Source organism: Acanthochromis polyacanthus, chromosome 14 (assembly GCF_021347895.1).
Source record: "Acanthochromis polyacanthus isolate Apoly-LR-REF ecotype Palm Island chromosome 14, KAUST_Apoly_ChrSc, whole genome shotgun sequence".
Lineage (NCBI taxonomy): Eukaryota > Metazoa > Chordata > Actinopteri > Pomacentridae > Acanthochromis > Acanthochromis polyacanthus.
This window is the reverse complement of record NC_067126.1, coordinates 40,421,053-40,445,168: the sequence shown is the minus strand read 5'-3', so window position 1 is coordinate 40,445,168 and position 24,116 is coordinate 40,421,053. Positions and strand designations below refer to the sequence as shown.

Genomic DNA, 24,116 nt, shown 5'->3' with positions numbered 1-24,116 from the left:
GGACAGGGTTTTGTTATTTGGTTGACCTCTACCCTATAACTCTGATTTCATTACCTTTAGTCAGTTGCTGCTAATGTTTTTGGAAAATAAATCCATCTTTTCATCAATCCAAACTTGTGTTTTTGTGCTTGACTGCTTAAATGTCAAATTATTCAACCTGCATCAAACTACAGTAGTTGCATTACTTTCAACTTGAACAGTAGGGTATTTTCTCTTTTATAAAAGCACAAACTAGCTGCTTAGTAGGGCTAGTGCCAGCCCATTAATGTCAAATATCATCTTCCCCACATCCTTTGCTCGAATGCAGCCTCATATCATCCCACTCCCACCTCCACGCTTCACTGTCAGGACTATCATCTACTGTGGTAGTTAGTCTTGGTCAGGTTTACATCAGACATTCTGGACAACACCCGAGTCAAACGAGTTTTTCTTGGTTTCATCTGATCAAAGGGCATGCCTCCACTGAACTTTCCACTGATTATTACCTCCGCCAAGGAGGTTATGTGACACCCGGCGTTTGTATGTCTGTCTGTCTGTCTGTTAGCAAGATAAGTCAAAAACGCCTGCTCAGATTCAGATGAAATTTTGAGGAGATGTAGACTATGGTAAGAGGAAGACCTGATTTAATTTTGATGGCAATCCGGAAAGGATCCGGGATTCTGGATCACTTTGAATTTTTTAGTATGTTTTAGTATGTGGTCCAAAATAGGACAAAAACATCATAGGTTAGTATGTCGTCCAACAAATTGGAGCAAGGTGTCCAGATAGTTCAACTGGTTAAGAAGGTGATTCTGAGATGCAGGTTCAATTCCAGCTCATGATCCTTTATTGCACAGGTTTCCTGTTTTCCTCTCTGTGGGAATGTCAATATCCTTGGCGGAGGTCTGTGCTCTCTGAGTGCTTTTCTAGTTTCCCCTGTGTCAAGTCTAAAGCACTTCCCTGTTTCTCAGAGCTAGATTGTTCACCGTCTGTGGTGTCATTTTAGGACATGCAGCTCTGATTAGTGGTATTGTGACTCATTCTTTACCTCCTGATTATGGCTGCAACTAATCTTCCTGTATCCTTTTTCGTCTTCCTGAAGTGTATGAAAAACACAGACAGATGAAGATAGTTGGCATGGCAAACATCAATCCCTACAGTTTAGAGTTCTGCTCCAGAACTATGGCATGTGGACAGGAGGAGGAAGAGTTGGGGGTCGGACCCTTCGATTGATGGTCGTATCATCGGAGCTGATCGTGAAAAACGGTCCACAGAGAACAAGGTAAAGCAAATGTCACTCCTTCCTGTACTGTGACATCATCTCTCTGAGACATTATGCTTTCAGTGCTGTGAATGAACACACACATTGGCAATATTCTCCATCGAGCCGCAGCGCCTGATGAGATAAACTGCTGAGGATGAACAGTTTTCCACCACACTGTCAATAGACCGAGCCATGAAGATCAGAGACGAGGCTGATACAAGGTGCCGAGCACAGGGACAAGACTCTGCCAGATGTGCAAAAACTCACATCAGCCTCCTGCAGCCCTTATTCATTCCCGTCTCTTTCATCCCCGTCCTTTCTTCTCTCGCCTCTTCCCTTCACTTTACATGAATTAGCACAAATGAACCGGCAGACGACATCGCAGCTGCACATTATAAAGCATATCGTGACATGAGTGATTCTAGCATCTGAAGCTGAACTACAGCTGCACTGTAGCCAAAGAAGAGATCTTTCCTCTTTGGCTACAGTGCAGCTGTAAGTGAGGATTTAATAGAGGAAATATAAAGATGCCTTTGTGTGTTCGCCGATGAATACAGATGTGCCTTTCATAGTTATTCGGTTACAGTGACTTCTTTTGCACAAGACTGATGCAATGGGCAGTCACTCTGAAAACAAACACTCAGTGGTTAGGGTTAGTCCATTACAGCCTTCAATTTCAGTAAGCATTCAGACGTATTAGCAGCAAAATGCAGTTAAAGTAATAACGTAAACCAGAGGTGGGCAAACTTTTTGGCTCAGGGGCCTCATCGACTTTTCAAATTCGACAGATGGGCCAGACCAGCATCAGGTGGTTGGTGAATGTGCAAACTAATATGAATTACATGGTTTTTTATTTATTTATTTAGCGTTTATTTAACCAGGTTAGTCCAATTGAGATCACAGATGTCCTTTACAAGGGAGACCTGGCCAAGAGGGAAGCAGCATAGTCACATTAAAAACAGTAAACAGTAGATAAAATTAACTTTAAAACTTGCTCACATATAACACCTGCACACAGACCAGGTAGACGTTAAAGACAATAGAGTTTGGGATTGTGACACCACGTCACAAAGCATCTTGGGATTTGTGGCCCGCTCACTAGCGGCCTCATTAAAACTTACACAGTTTTACATGTTCTTAACCCTAACCCTTCTGGTCATCAGCAACAATGGGGCGCAGATGTTGTGTGGTGGGTTGCGACAGTAAGTCTCACCACTGGTCTGGGAGAAAATTGTCCAACGGACTAAAATATTTCAGTTTTCCTGCTTGGAAAAGACATCAGGGAAGCGACATCTCTGAAATGACAAAAAGACGCTGAATGGCTTGGATTGCTGCCATTAAACTAAAGTTAATCTCTTTCGACAATATTCCCAAGAGGATGTTCGTTTGTTCCAGGCATTTCCATAAGGGTGAGTTGCCTTTCTATTCTTGTTTCTGCCTGTCAATCGTGATATCCTTAGCCCACTATGCTACTACAGTGGGCTAAGGATCCTCTCTGTCAGTCCCTCTCGTTTGGTTGTCACTGGACCAGCTTTTGTGCTCGTATGGATCTATCCCATCAATTAATCCCATTTTCTCCATATATCTTTGCTTCACTTTGTTGTTCAGTTTTCCCGGAAGATAATAGCACATTTGCCTCTGTTTTGGTCCTTTTTTTAGCGAAAACGATCTACTCCACCAGATGATGCTATTCGGTTGTTTACTATTGCAGGCCACAAACATGGCGGTAGCATCCCATAATCCATCGTGGTATGACGTCCATTCCCGAACTCTATACTGACAGAGTAAAGAATACTCACATTCAGTTTCAGTGGGAACAGTGTTGTTGGTCACCCTTTTTTGCCAGTGCATTAAAGTCTGGTGTCAAAATTTCTTCAAGAAACTTGATGAACTGACGAAGCTGAAGCCCTCTCGCTGGTATAAAGTTAAGGAGTTTTACGACTGGCTTCACGACATGATCAAGATGCAAAACAGACTTACAGAGCGCTTCCTGATGGATTATGCAGTGTAGGAAAATAACATCCAGCTCAGGGCTTCACCTTATCCTGGATTCTTTTCAGCAGCGCGACGGTTTTTCCTGTCGAGTTTGGTGATCCATCCGTGGTGGCATTAACGAATTTCCACCACGGCAGCTTCATCCTCTGGATGACCCCAGACACCCTGTCCTACAAGTGTTTTCCCCTTCATGGACTCCATGGTCAAAATGTTCATTAATCCCTCTAAATTAAAAGCTGAGCAGTGTCTTTTATGTCATTACTTTCGTCCAGTGCTAATGAATATAGCTTGAAGGACTTCGCTTTTTCGTTCAGTGAGCTGGCCAAGTCTTCATCGATTACTACAACTCTCTGGACTCGGGAGACCTGCTGTCTCTACCGTACATTCTTTCAAAAACTCCTCTTGCTAGCATTTGCTATTTTGAATGCTAGCAAATAACTTGCCTTCGTACTTGACTCTTGAATCGTAGTTTGCAGAAAAAATGTATTTTCCTGAGTCTGTAAACTGGCTGCCAGCCTCTGAGCTGTAGCTGTCCGTTCTGGCGCTGACTGGTTGCTAGCATAGTTAGCTTGCTTCGTAGAAATGTGCCGGCTGATATTGTATTCTTCTATTGTATTCTTTAAAAACCACAACGTTCATTGCAAATAAGACATACAGCCTTTGAACGGACTTCAGTAAAAAAATACTTAGTAGTCTGCTCCTGAAAGACTCGACACTCACTGTCCGACTTTTCTTTTCTTTGTTACGGTAGGCCTCAACAATGCAGCTGCAACGTAGAAGAAGAGAAAATAAACCAACAAAGGTCACTTGTGTCTGGAGCGCGCCATCTAGTGGGGACAACATAAACGTCAGGTACTGCAGGGGAAGGCCAAAGTTATTTATTGATTTAAAATTATTTCGCGGGCCGGATTGAAAACACCAACGGGCCGTAGTTTGCCCTGCCTGACGTAAACATCCTGTTATAGCTCCTTTGGCTGATATATTATTATGTATGACATAATTAGATTATTAATAGGGAAGCTGGAGCTAGTTTAAATTTTATTTACAGGACAGTTAGTTTTATTTACAGGACAATGGATATATCTGAATGTTAGGGTTAGTTAAGATAAAACATATTTTCCCTGTTTCTGTGACTGTCACAAATATGTTTTAAACCCCTTGACTTTTTCTCTAAACTTTGATTTTTGTTGAGATATTTCATCATTTGAATGCTTACTGAAATTAAACCCTGTGAGAAGTTTAGAGGGACAAATATTGGCCTGACGACACATAGACAGAATAGCTGTTGACTTTCCCCAGACTCTCCTCTCCTTCCTCACAGAAGAAGAAAAAAGTCTGGGATCACCAAAATCTGTGATTTTTAGTGGCGATACAAAGTGTGCATTCCAATATCCCTGCTTCCAGGATAGACAGCAGTGGAAAAAAGTTTCAGACATCTCAAACATTTGCATGAAGTTACACCTGAAGACCTACACTCTTAGGTGTAACTTCTTCTCGTCCAATCACAACCACAATACCAACAAAAAAGTTATTAAAGCCATTAGAAGACATTAGAAGCTTTAAATAGATTGGTTCCATAAAAATAAGACATTTTGAGTGTTGGATCATGTTGGTAGAATTTAGTTTTGTTAGTTTTCATTGTAAACAATAAACAAAAAAATTTATTTGTTCTTGTCTGTCTAATGCAGCCGCACCTTCAGAAACACAAAGAAGATTTTTCCACAAGTATTTCACGATATGTGAAAAACTTTAAGGGTGTCCGAAAACTTTTTTCCATCTCTGTGTATTGTGCCAGAAACAGATTTAGTAAGCCCTATGTCAAATTCAGGATGGCCGAAATACCAGCATGTTCTATTACATCCGGTCGGATTTTGTAGTTCTTGTCGTTCTCATTCCATTCCTGCCATCCTACATAGAATTGTGGGTCTGAACTGGAGACCCACAATTCTCTTAGAAGGGAGGTGAAACATCCTCAAGAACCTTAAAGAGTTCCGGCTGGATTATAACGACCTGGAAAACTGACAATCTACACGGACAGCGTGTTGAGATATTTCACAGCTGATATGTCATCTTTGACCTGCTGGTGGCAAAAGCGGAAAAAAAAAATCAAGGATTCATCATTAATAGCAGAGAACACCCTCTGGAGACGACAAATGTTTGTGACAACTTTGATGGCAAAACATCTGTAATTCTCCCACAGAGATTACTCACAGTAACCTCTGTGTGAACTAATTCTGAGACTGCAGTATTAAGTGGGAAGCATTTCTAGCCCTGCATGAACTGACGCCAGAACTGCTGGATCTGCAGATGCAGACGGACTTGACCGACTCATTAGGAGCACGTAGCTCAAATCTAATACGTACACAGCTCTGAGATGAGAGCTGTTAGTGAGAGCTGTTTCTAATATGTAGTACGACTCATCAATATGCATGTGAATCACAAAACATTGCAAATTTGTGATGGCAGGATTTAATTCAGGGTTGTTTTACTCGACTATGTCGGACAATTAAAACACAAAGCAGAAAGTAAAACGTACAGATTAGAACAACAAACGCATTTCTGTCATCCTGTGCCACATGATTCTCGTGACGTGCTAGGCCTACATGTCCAACTCTCGGTCAACAACATCAATAAAGCAAAACTAATATTGATCTGATCATATTGCAGTGGTGCTGTGAGCATATCCCTCCCTGAGTACACAAACGACACATTCCTGCCGCCGCTCGCTCTGCCTTCAGTAAACAGGAGTGAGGAGGCAGTAAAAGTTTAGCTTCGTCGTGGAGGAAACACACTTACTGCAGTCTGCGCTAATAACCCTGCTCAGAGGAGAGCAGTGACTCATCGCTTTCTCAGCACAGTGCAGGTTTTCATCTTTCCCACCATTCACAATTCCTGCTGTTCAAGCATGACACGGATGTCAGCGAGTCTGAGCAATATCAGCGATATCTGTCCTACAAAGCCACACAAAAAGCTCTGCTCCTGGGGTTTGTAACTCTGCAGTTTTCTGCAGGTGGTCGAGCTTCCAGACGACAGAATCAATCTGCCAATTAAAGACCACAGGTGAGCTGAGAGCAGCTGGTTGGCAGAAGAAGCCAAACAGACACGGCTGAGACAGGAGAAACATAAAATATATTTACTAATTGGCATTCAGCAGCAGGACAGAAGCGCTTCAAAGTCAGAGAACAAGCAAGCAGCTTCACTCTGACTGATCAGTCTTCTGACTGGGCAGTCAGATGATAAACTGTAATAAACTGATAAACTCTCCTACCTAACCAAGGTAGGACAGCTCTACTGCAGCTAGTGGTGGTGGTGGACTTCAGGAAACAGGGGTGGCAGGGGACTCGTCCAAAACCACAGAACGCCACAGGAGGTCCTTTATTAGACTGTACAGTTAACTCCCCCATCTGCAGGACAGATACATGATCATCACAACTAAAACTATCAGTTTACTGTTGGAGTGCAAGATTTCTGGTGCAATACATCTCTTTACTTTCATTTTCTGTTAATCTGTTTCTTGTTTTTAGTCTACAGTTTACATTTTGGACTTTTTTTTTTCTTCGGACACTATTGTCTGTGAAGGATCTCAGTCGTCCAGGTCATCTTAAGGTGAAGGGTTTAGTTCAGGCAGCTGCACTTATTCTTATGATATTCAAGATCACAGGGTTATGATTAGGGTTAGGCTTTGGATAGAATCACTCAGCAAACAGACAAAGCAAACTCCAAGCACACTTTGGAGGATAAATCTATTATATATATATATATATGTTTTTTTGTCACCAAATCCCCTTTGAAGACCAAAAACCAACAAAGAACTGATCCTCCCCAACAAGTGTAGCCAGAGATAATGCAGCTTACTGTTTACTGCTTACTGTACTACAGAGCTCCACTGTTGTGTGAAAGAAAAAAACTAGAAATCAATCAGCTGCACTGTGACGAGTTTGCTGTGGCGATGTCCTTTCGTTTGCTTTGGTTTATCTTCACTTAGAGCGTCCTGCTGCTGCAAATACTTGATTAGATACTCAGAACTCAAACTAATTAGTGGCAGAAAAAAGTCTGTTTACTCAGTGTTATGTTTTATGAAAGCACAGATCTTTGTATTGGTCTCTTGACAAAAAGTGAACCTCTGTGGTTGTGAATGATTTTTAAAGATTTATATCTTCAGAGGAAACCAGTCTACACAGAAAATGTTAGGAAGTCTGAAATAATTGTCTCACTGATCTCACCGTTTTCATGTATTCTTTATCATGTTTATTCTCCCCTCCGGGTACATTGTTCTGCTCATCAGTGCTGATGTGTTTAAAACTACAAACATCTGTTTTCTCAAGGTGTTTGTCGCTTTGGGTTTTGCAGAAAATGTAATTTAAGTAAATGAAATCTGTGATGGTGAAACGTTTGAAGATGTGATAAGCTGCTAACTGGAATTCTGTGGACTTTATTGGTCCAACTGGAACATTTTACAGATGTAATTTGGTTAGTTGAGCAATAAGTAGGAAATAACACAACATTTGATTGAGTGTACACCCACAGCATGGCTAAGTCACAAAGCAGCAAGTGAGAGAAACATGAACATCCCCTTTAAAAGGTTAGTATCGATTTACTATTACTAATACAGCCATTTAAGACAAAACTAGCTGACTGAAATCATAATGTCAGTTTGGACAGTTTACAAAAAAGCAAATCTATGCCAAGAGTGTATGAAGTAATACAACTGATAAGAAAACAGCGATGTTCTGTATGATATCACAACTGACTCCTATCATACAGATGTTACAACGATTGGTCCATCAATTACCTGTCAGCTATTAATCACTGATTATTCTGATAATCAGTTCATTGTTTTGAGTAATTTTTACCAAAAAAGCAGAAATTTTCTGATTTCGGCTTTTTAAATTTGAATATTTTTTGGTGTCTGGAGTATGAAAACTGAATATTTTGGGTTGCGGACAAAACAAGATGCAGTAAATAGTAGTTAATGCATTCATTAATTTTACACAATAATTGCTAATGAAAAAATCTGTTAGTTGCATGATTATTTTCTTGCCAACATGAATGTCCATCATTTGATGTGGTCTTCAAGAAATGAAGACTTAACAATAACTTAAAGTAGGAAGATGTTATTTCTCAGTGATCATAACTGGGAAAACTCCATCTGCTGAAGATGATAAGAAATGACAGAAAGCTCCAGAGCAGCAGCTGTTTCTGTTAACCCTAACCTCTCTGAACTTCACGCGAGTTCTCCGAGGAGACATGAACAGTTTTTTTCGCTGTCTGCAGTCCTGCTGTGGATTTTATTGGAGAGCATGAATGATGAATCATCATGTTAAAAGATTTTACAACTGTGATATCCAAATGATCCCCTAAGGGTGAAGTCCATTCGTCCAATACTATCTCATAGTTATTATATAATAAGTCTGTAGGGTTAGTGTCAATAACATGTGACTTATATAAACTGATAATAGTGAATGAGACAATGAACGTAAATGAAAGATGGCGGTTTATTCAGACATAAAGATGCAGGAAAATTAAGGTGTTATAAATGATGTATCTGGAAACAGCTAAATATTCCACTGTGTTCACGTGCTGAAGCTCAATAAAAAGTACATTTAAAGCAATGAACTAATGTCAGATTACACATATTATTTATTATGTATAGAACCTTTAAAGTGACAATATGAAAGTTTTGATAAACAGCTGCTACCAGAACACTGTACAAAAAAAAAAACACTCCCCCTAAGCCTTCCCTCACATCGTCTCTTTTTTCTGTTTCATCCTGAAAACTGCTCACATTTATTTCCTCACATCCGGCTACAAAATGTTTCTGCCAGAAAGTTAAAGTGGGAAGAGCGATCCTGACTGAACAGAACATATGCTGTCGTAGAACATCTCTGTATTTTCTGGGCTGCATCCAGCTACAGTCACAAATCTTCACTTCTTGAACCACCACCTTACATCCAAACATATGCTGGAACAGCACATTTCTGACTTCTAAACCAATATCTGAGTCATAATTACAAATGAACAATTACATTTTGGTGGAAGGAAGGAAGAGTAAAGTTTAAGTCTCTTAACAAAGGCTCTTTGGATGATTATTTTCAGCGACTAGCGTTCTTCGTCACAGGATATGACATAATTGACACATATTTTTATGTTTTCTGTAGATTTATTGTCGTATTCTGTCTGCACTGATTCAGTATTATTAATTTTCTGATTGCTTGGACATCATTTTAAGAAACTGAAATAAATCCAGCTAAATACGGGCATTAGGCATTAACGTTGTTGATGCATTATGGATTTATGTCACTAATGCATAATAGAATGCATCAACAATACATGGAAATGAGGTGGAAACAACATAAAAAGCCTGCAGAATAGAACTTAGGGTTAGCCCTAACCCTAACAGAAGAGATCAATGCAATCAGTGCAAATCACTCCAGAGTCATTTTACCTGCAGCTTGAGAACTTTCTTTGTAAAGCAGTTACCAAATGTCTTTCTCAGGCTTCATGCAGTGCAGATTTTGACAAACATCCCAGAATGCTTTGCAGCTTATCTCAACTTAAAAGAAATGAAGGAAATAAGATTAATCCTGCTACCTCAGCCGGGTATCTCTCTGCATGTAATCCACTTCCTGAGGGTCGGAAGTGGACCTGTGTGAAATCAATAGACACCCGTCATCCTCCCTGTCAGCTCTAGATGAGATCCGGAGGAGGTTTGTTGGTGTGAGGAAGAAACATTCAATGATGCAAACCATCCCTGCCTTTCATTTAGTTCTCTGACTGACTCTCATTTTCAATCTCCTGCTTTGTTCCTTTTTGACACACACACACACACACACACACACACACACACACACACACACACACACACACACACACACACACACACACACACACACACACACACACACACACACACACACACACACACACACACACACACACACACACACCTGGACCATTAACACACACACACACACACACACACACACACACACACACAATATCTGCCCTGCTGCAGTGCACTAATGCCCCTGTCAGATGCACGCTTCCTGTCAATCAGCGAGGACCTGCCATCGTTGAGCTGGGACCCAGCTCTCTTTTCTGCACATCAATAACTCTGCAGCCTGTAGTGTGTTTGTCAATCAGAATCCAATTTGTAACTTTAATTACTTGGTTAGGGTCAGGGTTAGGGTCGGTTTGACACAGACATGAATAACTCTACTCCGTCTTTGCAGAACAGCGACTAGCGCTCTGTTCCTCACTAGATTTGGCCTTTTGTCTCTGATTATAAGTCCACTGGGAGGAAACTGACACAGGAACCAAAGTCAATCTTTGTGATCTGATTCCTTAATTGGCTGTCTACAACTGTGCCTACTTGGACTGGGGATGATGAGGAGAGAAGGACTGGAAACAAAATAATTCCCATCTGAGGACAAAAGTGTTGCTTCCAGTGGGGCATTCGGAGGAAAGCCTGGAGACAGGAGAGATAATCGGCCAGAAAGGGAAAACATCACACACTTTCTGACAGTCTCTCCTCAAAGGCATTCATAGGAATTTGTGCAAACAGAATATGACAGAAGAGGCTAAAAAAAGAACTTGAGAGAGGTTTAAATCTAGACATGAAGGTTTACTGTCTTCGTAAAAATGAAACGAAAAACGTTTATAGTCTTCGTGAAAATGATTGTTTCAGAAAATCGTCTGACTTCAAGCTGCCTTTAGCTTCCTCTGAACTCTTTCACCCAGTTCCAGAAAGCGTTTCCAAAGGTGGAAGTGAAGTAACTGCATCTGACAATTTGTGCAAATTCTTCAAAATAACAGCCTAAAATCCCCACCATATGATTATCTGTCCACCCAACCCTAGTTAACCTGTCAGGGGACATGTGTGGTTTGAATTTTTCCTCATAACCCTATAAACAGCTGAGTCCAATATGACGAAGATCTTCAGGGAAATGTCTGAATGTCAGCAGTTATATGCATGAACACTGCATCTCTTCCTCTCTATGAAAGCAGCTCTAGAAGCTTTATACTTCCTTTATTCTAACTTCATTAATCCAAGACGCTTCTCCTCAGGGCTAACCCTGAACTCACACCAATAAATAACCCACATAAGCCTGTTTTGCTGCAGCTTTGCAGGTGATTTTGATTCAGGCGGCGATTGCTTTGAGGAAATTTTGTGGTAAAAATCACAGCTGTCACCAGTTCTGGACACCGTATCTCAAAAAGCTGCATCCAGTGGCACACATCGGCACTAAATTTCATGCATCTATTTGACATTTCTGTTTGGACAGTTGTCACTCTGACTCATCGTTCCCCCACAGTCCAAGTAACGAGCGTTTGTGAACCGACAGGAACCACCGGCTGACGTCTGGGTCCCAGCTCTCTTTTCATCTCAGCCTAAAATGCGCGCTCTGGACCCGTTTAAGTGATTATTACGTCTCCTCTTTGGCTACTTGAAACAAAAATAAACATTTTTGCTTTCAGACATAGTTGAACAACAAGTTGTACAAACTGGCTTGTTTCAATCATTCTGATATCTGCAGCACAGTCGATTCCGACATTGGAAAAGTGCGAGTGAAAGGAGGATTCAGAAGCTGCTCTGTAACTTGACAAGAACTTTGTTTGAAGCAAATGGAACAAAGACGAACATAAACTTTACATGAGGACTTTGAAGAGGAGTTCGGTTTAGAGGGAAACTTGGAGTCCACTCCATTGTTTTTGACACCTTTAGTTTCCAGCTACATAGAAAACATAAGATGAGCTTTATTGCGGCTGGGTCAAAAAATAAATAAATCAGTCCCTCCAGGATTTCGCAGGCGTTTTTCGCGATTGTTGTGGCCGAAAATGCCTGAATTCGCGGCAGCTTTTCTAAAAAATTGCGATAAAAGTTGCGATGTTTTAAGCTTATTTATTGTGATGAAATTGCGGGAGACAGTGACAACTGCTAAAAAGCTGCATTTTTTCCAGCTTGTAGAACATGTTTCAACACTGTAGTTGACAATATTTATTCCAAAATTAATTATTTTGCGTTCAACCCATTTCCACAAAAGCTGACACACCACGGTGGGACATTAGCAGCAGCCAGATACTGGTTTAACATGACGTGGTTGGTAGATTTGCGGCACAAAATGATAATTTACTATGGAATGAATCATATTCGGACAGATCTGTCAGTGGCTTAAAAAGTTAATTTCACATCATATGTTCATATCCACACGCTCACGGCTTGTCACGTCAACTAACAAGAACAGCACTGAGAGAGCGCAGTCCTCCTTCTGCATGTGTACGTACCGAATCGTGTGGCCTAAATATGTAGTTGGCGACGGGAATTAATGGGACTCAGAAACACCCCCACAATTTAATCAGTTGTTCCTTGTGTCATTTCCGATACGTCCACAGTGGTAGATTTGTTGTAGGATCACAATGATGTGATCGTCAGCAGGCTGCTGAGGTAGCGTTCACCTGTTGCCATGGTTACCGTGCCGCTATCAGACGCTGTGTCGCTACCTCAATGGGAAATCCTTAACAAATCCGTGGATCCAAACTTTAAGCCGTATCACTGCCGAAGTCTAATTAAGAGGACTTTAGACCTGATGTATGCAAACGTGAAGAATGCATACAGAGTCACCCCCTTGCCTTCTTCTTCTTTTCCTTTCGGCTTTTCCCTTCAGTATCGTCACAGTGAATCAATTGCCTCCATCTAACCCTGTCTGCTGCATCCTCTTCTCTCACACCAACTACCTTCATGTCCTCTTTAACCACATCCATAAACCTCCTCTTTGGCCTAGAGCAGGGATCGGCAACCTTTAACACTCAAAGAGCCATTTCGACATTTCCCACAGAAAAGAAAACACCGGGAGCCGCAAAATCCTTTTGGCATTTAAAATGAAGACAACACTGCATATATCGCTTTTTTTTTTTTTTTTTTTTTTTTTACCTCTATGCCCTTGTTAATCAGTCGTGATTAATTAATTACAAAGCCTCTAATTAGATAGATTTATTTTTTAATTGTGTCCTTCCACTAATATTTATCTTACCTGGTTAATGTCATTTTTGCTCCTGGACCTCATATGTTACGTAATGTTAGCTGGAAATCAATAATTTGCGAATGTCTATTTAACTTGTAAAATCTATCTATTTATCTTAAGCTAATAACTTTTCTCCGGTAAGTCGCTGCCCTATTTTCCAAGACAACACTCCTCTGACTCTCTGACCTGCTGCCTGGACATCGAGCCGTGTTCTTGCGAGTAACGTGTATCACTCTATCATGAGTACTTCGGGCCAAAATTGCAGGAAAGTTGCGGTGATTGGACAAAATTGCAAGGCCGCGCAAAATTCACGGAGATTGGTTGATTTCACGTGAATTCGCGCGATTGCAACATCGCGAATTCCTGGAGGGACTGAAAAATAAAACATGATCTGAAATGATGAAATGTTTTTGAACAATTTCCAAAAATGAACTTCTTTAAAAAATTGCCCGTTGACCCATTTTCAGCACATTTTTTGATGCACTGACATCTGTGGCTATATTTGGATGGAAATATTTCAGGAATTGTTTGGTTTTTTTTTTTACATCATCTCAATGCCTATTTTATTAATAATTTAAATAATAATCTATTTAATAAAATCACATTTTGCCATGTAATACTGCGATGTGCACAAGGCTCAGAAAGTATCTCTTGTTGACTTCTACAATTCTACAGTTTCATTTAGCAGACGCTTTTGTCCAAAGCGACGTACAACACAAGCAAGAATTCAGACATCAGGAAAAACCTGTAGTAAGTGCAAAAAGTGCTTCAAGTGCGATTGGTCAAAGGTGTTGCCTTCAAGTTGCAGAAGAATTGTCAACCACCCCCCCACCCCCCACCCCCCCTTTTTTTTTTTTTTAATCTTTGTCAGCGCTAAATAAGTGCTGGGTTTTGGACCACCTGACTTATTCTACCCCTAAGGTGGAGTCAGATTAAGTGCCTAGGTGTTCTCGGAACAATTGAGTCTTCAATTGTCTCTTAAAAGTAGAAAGGGACTCAGCAGAACGCACAGAGTTTGGTAGATTGTTCCACCATTTGGGAACAACAGAGGAAAAGAACTTCTGCATGAACAATTTTTTTGGTAATGTGTGCTCAAAGATGAGAGTTTTCATAACGGCGGAAACTTTTTTCATGCTTCAAATCACCCATAATTAGAGACGATTTGATCGACTTGTTCAGACTCAGTGGGCTGTTGAGAAATAACAGTGAAAATGTCAATCGTTTATCTATCTTTAGCTATTATTCATATCAGAGATATTGTTGTTTAAACATATTTCAATGTGCCGAAAGCAGGTCAAGTGGAAATTTAGTTTCTAAAATTATCTTGGAAAATGTTTGTCAAAAATGTTCCAAACAACATTTCAACATTTAATTTAGCAAAACCTTACAAGATAAAAGCAACATGACTGTACAAACAATATAATCAGGAAAAACACAAAGTTTTTCTCTGGTCCCTTATCTAACCCCTAAAGGACAGAATTAAAAACATTTCCAAGAACATTATCCCTCTATGAGCTAACTGGTCCCTGCCTCTATTTCCACCCACCTCCAACTCAAGCACACCAGCTCACTTTTGACTCTCAAACACGGTAAAACTTGCTAAAAGTTGTAATATTGGACTAATTGAGCCATACATGCTCAAAATAAGGACCGATTCTGAAGAAATATAATTTTATGGAAAGTCCGTCGCTGCAATTTGAAGTAACAGATTAAGTAATAGATCGCCTGATTGTCCTGATCTCTGGTTTCTGAGACTTTTCTACATGGAAGTGCTCAGTCACGGTGCAGACAGCTTATCTCACTTATGATTTGTCTTCTAGCATGTAGGAAACAGATAAACGATTTGATTTTCACTGGAGGGAGTCCTGGATGATAAACATACTCCAGGAGACCCTTCACTGCAATTAGTACATTTATATCTGATGCTGTGAGTACAATACATACAATACAATACATCTGCTGTTATTAAGTACATTTTCTAAATGGCTGCCTTTCAGAGTTTTAGCACACAAGCCTCCTGGACAATTCCTGTCCAGTCATTTAAGCTGCTGCCCTGACAGCCACGTAGCACATGTCACATACTATTATACACTGACCACATGCAGCTCTCAGCGGAGCCGTCCTCAGTAATGACCTATCAAGCCTGCAGGCCTCTACAGTTCCCTGCCAGACTCATTGGAGCAGAAAATAGGAAAAACAAACCTCTAAAAACCTTATCCTTACCATTATCTTCCCGGCAGTCCTCCTCCACATCATTTCTGTTCACCTAGGACGATGCCCAGAGTTCAGCATCCTCCTTATCTGAATGCTGCTTGTTGTCCTTGCATTGATGGGTTGTTTGTGCCGTGTTTCAGCCGCTAATTAAGAGGAAAGGGCAGCGTGGGCTCAGGAAAAGGCTGAGCTGATTGGTGTTAACCAGCAGAGAAAGTGCAGAGCTGGAAACAGAAAATGGATGACTGCTTTGGATGATTGTGCTGTGCTGATGGGTGTGACTGCATGGTGGGATAAAAGACTGCCAGGAAAAGAAAAAGTCCATCTGGACTTCAAGGAGAAAGACACTTGAACCACGTCCTTAGCAATTACTTTAAAGGCCCCACATTGTGCATCGGTTCCAGCAAACTAATCTCACACAGCCCCACGGTGTGTCTTTTAGTTTTTCAGCATAAAATACTGCAAAGGGTTAGGGTTCATTTAACCACAACTGTCTAAACCCTGGTTTATAGGGACGTTCTAAACGTGCCGTTCAGAGTTTTTATTTGTCGTGCCATAACACCATAAAAACTGACTGATTTTCACCAGATGGAACCATTAATGCAAGTGTACCTTAAAACAAGCAGCTATGCGAGAGAAAAACTAAACAAAAAAAAAACTTTTCTTCCTCCCAGTGTTGTGATCGTTATATTCTCAAAATGTTAATAGTCACTTTGAGGAAAATTGCTTTAATGCTGCATACTCAAGTAAAAAAACAAACCCTCGAGTCAAAATTGCATCCTCAGACAATTTCCTTAGCCGAGTCTAAACCCGAACCCTCATTTAGCCTCTAATTCTTACTACAGACAATTAAACACTTGAATGAATACATAGTTGGACGAATAACAAATTTGGGCCTAAGCCGCGGTGCTCACACTGACAATTGTAGAATGCTGATGCTGTATCAGCATAATATTTACCGTGTTGTCATCACTTGACTTCATGCTGACATTTGCTAATCAGTGCTAAACACAAAGCAGGCTGATGGGAAAGCCCTCGGTTTTCCAGGTATTTTACCATCAGATTGAGCATTTTGACTCGATCATGAACAACGATCATGAGATCATTCAGATCTATTGAATTCTCACTGTATTGTTGGTCAAACAGCCCTGGGGTCGTAGATGAACTGTGCAGCAAGTATTTAATACACATTTGGGACTGGATTAATCATATATTTGTCGATAAAGTATTCTTCAAAGGTTTTACCCATTTTCATTTGTGAAAATAATACAGACCTCTGACACGAATCTAAATAATGATCCACTTTCTGCATGATCGGCTCTGTACCTTCAAGAACTCTGCTTGTTTGCTTCTTAATCTCGTTAATTACATGAAGGACAGGAGCTTCTGTGACGGAGACGAGAGGAAACCTTTGCTCCTTCTGTCCTCAGTATAATCAGCCCTTCCCATGTCTGTACAGTGAAAGCGACCAGTTTATTCGGCCGAAACAGCAGCCAAAACGTCCACATTTGAATCCACAATCTGCTCCACAGATCTGGCACCGTTTACAACTTAACACAAGAAGTCTGTTTGTTGGATAAACACAAGACATTTTCAGTGCATGGTATCTGAAATCTTTGCTTCTCCTATTTGTTGGTTCCTGGAAATAAAAGCAGATCTTTGTGCAACATATGAAACTGAGATTATTGTGCATAACGAGCACCTGTCAGGGAAACTTCACAGTAAAGTCGCTTTTGTTTGACAGCCTGATATGCAAAAGATCTGAGAGGCGCTGGCACCCATAAAACAGAGATGGATCTTATTAACCCAGTTTCGGTCGAGGCTTCTGCTGCTGCTGCTGCTTCATCACACAGAAAGAGACGTCCGGGTTATGAGCAGCTCCCTCCCCTTTCACCAACACTGCTGAATATTTCATAGCATCCATTCCTGCCACATCGTACTGCACTTCACAGAGAGAATAGGAAACCCTGTGAATTCTGGGAACAATAATCACAATGCAACAACTTAAAGCTGAGCAGATGATAACAGATTAGGAGTGTTTTTAACAGTAGCCCTCTGTCCTTTCTGTTTCAATGCTTGGCTGGAATATCAAGGAGAGAGATGATGCACAATGAGATTCATTCAGAATCTGGTCTGGCTGAGGCTCCACAGTAGATCGATGAATAAAGATCTTTCAGAAAAGGTGTAACTGCTGTTTCAGACAGGTGGGCCTTGAATCCTCCAGTTTTAAACCACTGCTGGATTAGGATTAGGGTTAGCATCTACTTCAAGCTTTTCCCGCACTGATCTGTTTTTCTCCTCTTTTCAGATGTCAGGAGTTTATTTGTCGTGGATCTTGTCAGTGAGTGGATTACAGGCGGCTGCAACATTCATTCATCTAAAAGTGAACAACAAAACACTTTCAGCTCTACGTGAAAGCTCTCAGCATCCCACACGCTCGACGAGAATCCAGGCTAAGAGCCAAAACAACCTCGTTCAATAAACAATTCATATTTAGAGCACAGGACGTTTTGACAGAAAGGGCGGCTTCAGCATAAACACAGACAATTACTGAATCCTCACACAGAGAAAACAAAATGTTAAAGTTCGGAGACGCTCCGACAACTTCCAATTAGCTCCTTCCTGCCATAATTTCAGACAAGTTTATGAAAGATATATAGGCTTAGAAATTAGCCTTATTATAATAAACACAACATGTTTTATTCTCTGTAAATACATCTATTTGCGCTATACTAATACTTTTTTTAGACATGCTCTTTGCACTGATAGTTATCCAATATCATCGTATATTTCGTTTCAAGTAAAATCATGGACAAAAGCTATTAATCTACATGTAAATGGTAAAAAAAAAACTAACAAAAAACCCCCAGCAACATCAAATATCTGTATTTTTACACATTTTAGTTTGTCATATATTTGACAATTCAATTAAGCAACTTTCAATGAATATAATGACACTTTTTCCAAGCAATTTGAAAGCAAAATCATTTATATTAGGGACTGAAAAGAGAAACAACTTCTGTTTATTGTTATTTTACAAGTTTTTCCAGTTAGGTTAAATGATGGATAATAAATAATTAATTAATGACACGTCAAGTTGTTAACAACTCAAACTCTACATAATATCCACATTAAAATCTGTATTTTTTCAAATAATGCCATAAAGTTACACAGTTTTACTGAAATTAAAATATTATTTTTACCATTTTTTAAAAACATTTTCAATGTTACAGTATTTTACAGTATTTTTATTCTGGGACACTTGCTGCCAGATTTTCTTTTTTTTACCTCAGGGTGTGCAAACAAACCTTCAATATCAACACTAGATGTTCAATAGACGGGACATGAACTCATTTCTGAATAGATTCAATGCAACACATTTCTATAAATCATCTGACTTAGCAGCCACTTTAAAGAGCTCAGATAAATTAAATGCCCTTGAAGTTTGCAGGTAAAACAAGAAAACTATCGACAGACACAAAGACAAAAGAGAAACAAATCCTGTGGCTTAGTAAGGAAAAATTATCTCATGTTCCTGAAAACCAACTCGGTGACACTGGACAAATATGGGCGAGGTCCACGAGAAATTCACCTGAAGCTAATTAATGTGATTAAACTGTGAACAACAGTGAGTAACATATTTTTATCCTGACTCTACAGCTTCACCAGCATGACACAACAAAATAGGTGACCTCATTCCACACACAGATTGATAAGAGTTCATGGAGAAAATAAATCTCCACTAACAGCCTCAAGTTCAGGATGTCAACTCCAAGAACTGTGGGCAATTTGAATAAAGCACACTGAACTATCTAGCCTAGCCTAGCATTAAAACAGTAAAAGAAGATGATAGCTGGTCTGGACTGGCATTAGGACTGGACAAAACAGGCAAACAGCTTATTATAACAATAATATGCACAATATATACAAGAACGAAGAATGAAACATGAATAAATACAGTACTACTACAACAACTAGCCTATCGTATCATTGAAATCAGAAAAGGGTGATAAAGTTGGTCTAGTCTGGCACTGAAAACAGAGGAAAACAATTAGCCTAGCCTAACTTAGCATTAAGACTGAAATAATGAGGAAAAAGCTAGCCTAGCTTATCATTAACATTGGAAAAAGGGGGAGCAGCTAGCCTAGCATAGCAGTACTGAGAGAAATGGCTCTGCTAAGGGGTTTTGCCCTTAGATAGCATAGCCTAGAATTAAGACTGGAAATGGAGGGAGCAACTGTGGCTGACATTAAACTGACTGTAAAAAGAGAAACAAGTTAGCCCGGCTTAGCATTAAGACCAGGAAGAACAGGGCAAAAGCTAGTCTGACATCTTCAAGTCTGGTACAAAACCCTGACTTTTTTTACCTTTGGACAGAGCCTGACTACCTGTTTCCACCCTTTGTCCAGTCTTAATGCTAAGCTAAGCCAGTGTTTGTTGATGAGCAAGTTTTTCACCACCGGTTTGTGCAGCGGACAGTATTTGTCATCATCATCATATGACTCCACAGGTTATTAACCACGCCTGACAGTATGTCAGCGGGATTACTGCTGCAGTTACACACTACTCTGTAACTGTGGCTATGTCCGGTCAGATATCTCTGCAAGTGCTGAAGTCAGGATAATCAAACTTGGCACTGAAGATCAGTCTAAGGTCCCCTGCTCAGTTGTAGGAAGGGATATATGTAGGATGATCAAAATTGATACAGAGTATCATGCATGGGCGTGGTTCTGCTCTCTACTGGGGGCTCGTCTAGTTGCTTGTTACAGCTGTTGTATCTGCTATTCCACAACCCTCTGATCAGATAGAAGGTGTGGTTCCAACAATGTCATTACAGCTGCCTTTAATCCTTGAAATATATTTATTGATTGAACACCTCAGTCGCATAACTTGTGCTGTGTTGACTTTTCCACACGACACATCCTGCTTGGCCTGCTCGGTGCAGTGAAATATCAAATAATGATGTAACTTCAACTAAAGGGGGGCATCCGGAGTGCATCCACACCGTGTAGAGGCCGAAGGATCCCATCATCCCACTGCAGCCCACAGAGTCAAGCGTCCACACATTGGAGGTTTAGTGAGGCCGACAGAGGCATCGCTCCGTGACCAGCAATCTATCACTCAGCAGAGCCATTTCTCTCAGCGCTGCCTCCAAATTACATTTCTGCCTTTGTGATGTCGTGATGTGTCCCCCCTCCCACATCTGCAGGGTATTTCTCTGGACCAGTTTCCTACTGATTGCCTCGTTGCCAACCCTATGACTGAATGGGGACGCGATGCATCTCTGAGGCCACATGGAGCTATAGGCTGCATACCAAATGGACTTTCAGCTCGCAGTGGAGAGCTGTGGATAAGAGCGGCGGCATCAGTGAGTCGGTGGGAGGGAAACCCCACACGACTACCGGGATCAGACGGGATTCAGAGCAGCAGCACACATGAGCTTAGCAAGAGAAGCTCCGACCGTCAGCAGAGATAATCTGGATCAAATCGTTCATTAACAGGCTAATATTCAACACGGCTCACGTTTTAGAGGAAGATTATTCTGTACGTGCACCTCCATATCTCTCTCCAGTGTTTTCACTGATTGTGAGAAGACAAGGAGGGGAAACAATACAGATACAAAATAATATATTTATCATGATGAGACAAAGAGGTTCCCTCCAGTGCTGCTCCAAGGAACAGAGCTGGAAACACAAGAAGAGACTGAAATATTTTCAGGCTTTCTGGAAAACTGTGCAACAGACAAAAATGTTGTTTCATGTATGTGAAATATTTTGCCATATAGAGCCCAAATTGCATATGAGGAATGCAGGACAAGATAGATTGTTTTAATATTCAGTTCAATGAATTTGTTTGCAGGGAAATGTATTTCTGCTAAATAAATAATGCCTTGTAAATATTTCATAAATTTCACTAAATTCTACAAAAATATTGACAAATTGCAAAACAGCTCGCAGTAACATAAAAACAAAATCCACTTAATGTCTGTATCTGATCTCACCGCTACACATAAAACTGCATCATTTGCTAATTTAGATGTTCATCTGATAAATAGTAGCTGCGGCAAACTGCAGTGACTGCTGTGCGGCTTGATTTTTAACAAACAATAATTCATGCTCTAAACAATGACATGCTCTAATCATTTAGTCATCGGGTTACCAATGATGGTGAATGAGTCATTTAGGTCATTCACTGAGCAAAAATGCAACATATTTAATCAAAATAACTCATCAGATGTGTTTTGTGATCTTCTTTTATATGTGGTTCAGACAAAGCAGGACTCCAGAAAATACACAATTTTTCATATTTTGATTCTGACATTAACCATCAAAAATCTAATTCAGCACTTAATTATTCACATAAATAATAATTATTGCATCTTTAATGTAACTTATACACCCTACGTGGATCACATATGAAAACCTCTTCAGATTAGAGGCTTCCAATTAACCACTGGGGAACCTGTACATCTTTGAACTAAACTGGATCTCTCAACTCAGCCAGCATCGAGTTCCAGCATCAAACAAAAGAGAAACAGTAGCTAGTCAGAAACCACGTCTTCATCTTAGCCGTCTGCAGCTACGTTTCATACAAAACCAACAAATCACTTCAGATATCTCCATCAACTTGAATTTAATCTCCACGTATACAAGATTTCAAAAACAATTCTTCCTCGTGCACGCTATGATCATCTCCCAGATCTCTACTGTCTGACAGTTTGGGCTTAAGCATCTACAATAAAACACACAAGTTCATTAGAAAATCAAGCTCTGAAAATTACGGATAAAAAACTATTTGATGGCATCACTCTCTTATTTTTCAAAAATACAATTTATCAAGTTGTGAAAGCTTCATCAAAATAATCTTTAAATGCCTCAATAAATCAGCACCACAGCCAGTCTGTGGATTCATCCAAAGACAAGACGGCAGCACCAGAAGATCCACCACCAACAACAGCAGTAAAATATCTACATCTGCACCAACTTTTAAAAGCCGACACATCTGGAACACACTACCAAATGCCACTAATATGTTAGCAGATTTAACAACTCTGACAGCAGAAACTAAGGATTGGCTGAAAGAAAAACAAGAATGTTCCACCAATGAACATCTAGAAGGAGCGTGTGTGTGTGTGTGTGTGTGTGTGTGTGTGTGTGTGTGTGTGTGTGTGTGTGTGTGTGTGTAGGTGTGTAGGTGTGTAGGTGTGTGTGTAGGTGTGTAGGTGTGTGAGTAATTTATAATGATGTCTGTACTGTTGTTGGTCTTCTTTGTCTACTTTTACTGAAAAGCTCAACATTAGCTTAATGCTACACTCTATCAGATGTTATCACGTTAATTACATATTCCCTGATCAAATAAATAAATACTTTGCCGTTGCTGCTGCTCTCATGGTATTTTCATAGAATTTTTATCTGCGACACCAAAAAGTCTGTCCTGAGTCAGTTTTGACCAAAGATGCAGTTAAAGTTTTAAATTTCTCCGACACAGCATCATTCTGGTCCACTGAGCTGCAGCCTGCAATATCCACCACAAAAACGCATGGTTGCATAAATGTATGTCCACACGTGCACACGCAAGCACACGCTTCTGTTTGGTCTTGCCAGATCTTGGAGTCGCAGTCTCTAATGCTATGTGACTGCAGTCCCTGTGGCTTCTTTCTGCTCTGCTGGATGAGCTCTGATAATTAGGGAATCCCTGCATTCTCTGGCCTCTCTGCGGCTTTCTGCTCCCGTTTGTTCCCCCTCTAGCCTCCAGTGTGTGCTGTAGAAAGGCTTGATTATCTTTAGGGAGGCATTCTCCCTGCGACTGTGATAAAAAGCCTCAGCAGAAGCTGCATCTGGCGCTCATAGGAGCCAAATGAACCAATGTAGAGAAACGTCATGGTCACGGTGACGGTGCTGGCATTTTCATCTGCCCAGGGACTACAGTTGGAAATTAGCTTTATAGCTAAAACTGGTACATTTACAGAAATGTTGATTAATGTGCACTGTCCCTGTTCAAATAAATTAATAAAAGAAATAAAAATTAAAAAACAAATTACACTATGTGAGGATTTCTGACACAACAAAGGCCTGTTCAGGAAGAAAAGGTGTGAAAATGTATCAGGGAAATATTTCTTTTTTCTTGCCTCCAACACCAGAACATGAGCTATAGTTCCACTCACAGGGATTCAAAATGAAAAAACTAATATATGAGCTCCCTAGTGTCATTTTTACTCTACAGCTGTCTCTTCATTTACAAACATGTCAATATGCTTTAAACACGTCGACGTGGCTGAACATCATCTGGAGCTACTTTGTCAGTGTAAGTAGCCACTTTGGCCAGCAGCCAGCTGGGCTGACAGGTCCAACAGCCGCTTGGGAAAGCTGAATTAGTCCAGTTTATTTTCACATTACACCTGGCTGCAGACCAACAGTTAAATAACTACAGTAAATAACATTAATCATGGAGAAGCTTGCATGGTTTAAGCCGAGGGAGGTTTAGTGAGCTCAATCTGAGCTTTGAAACACGAGGATTTCACGAAATAATGCAGGATTATAATCAATTTTACATTTTTACACCGTGTCCAGAAGGGGTTAGGACTATTGACAGGACTATTGCACTGTGCAACTGTCTAGTTTTCTTTATGATGATAAACTTCTTGA

At 40.4% G+C, this 24,116-nt stretch overlaps 1 protein-coding gene across 5 annotated transcripts in view; it reads right to left on the bottom strand.

Annotated features, from left to right (window-relative positions):
- Positions 1 to 24,116, bottom strand: part of sytl5 (synaptotagmin-like 5) — a 47,414-nt gene that overhangs the window by 22,225 nt on the left and 1,073 nt on the right. The window lies entirely within an intron of this gene.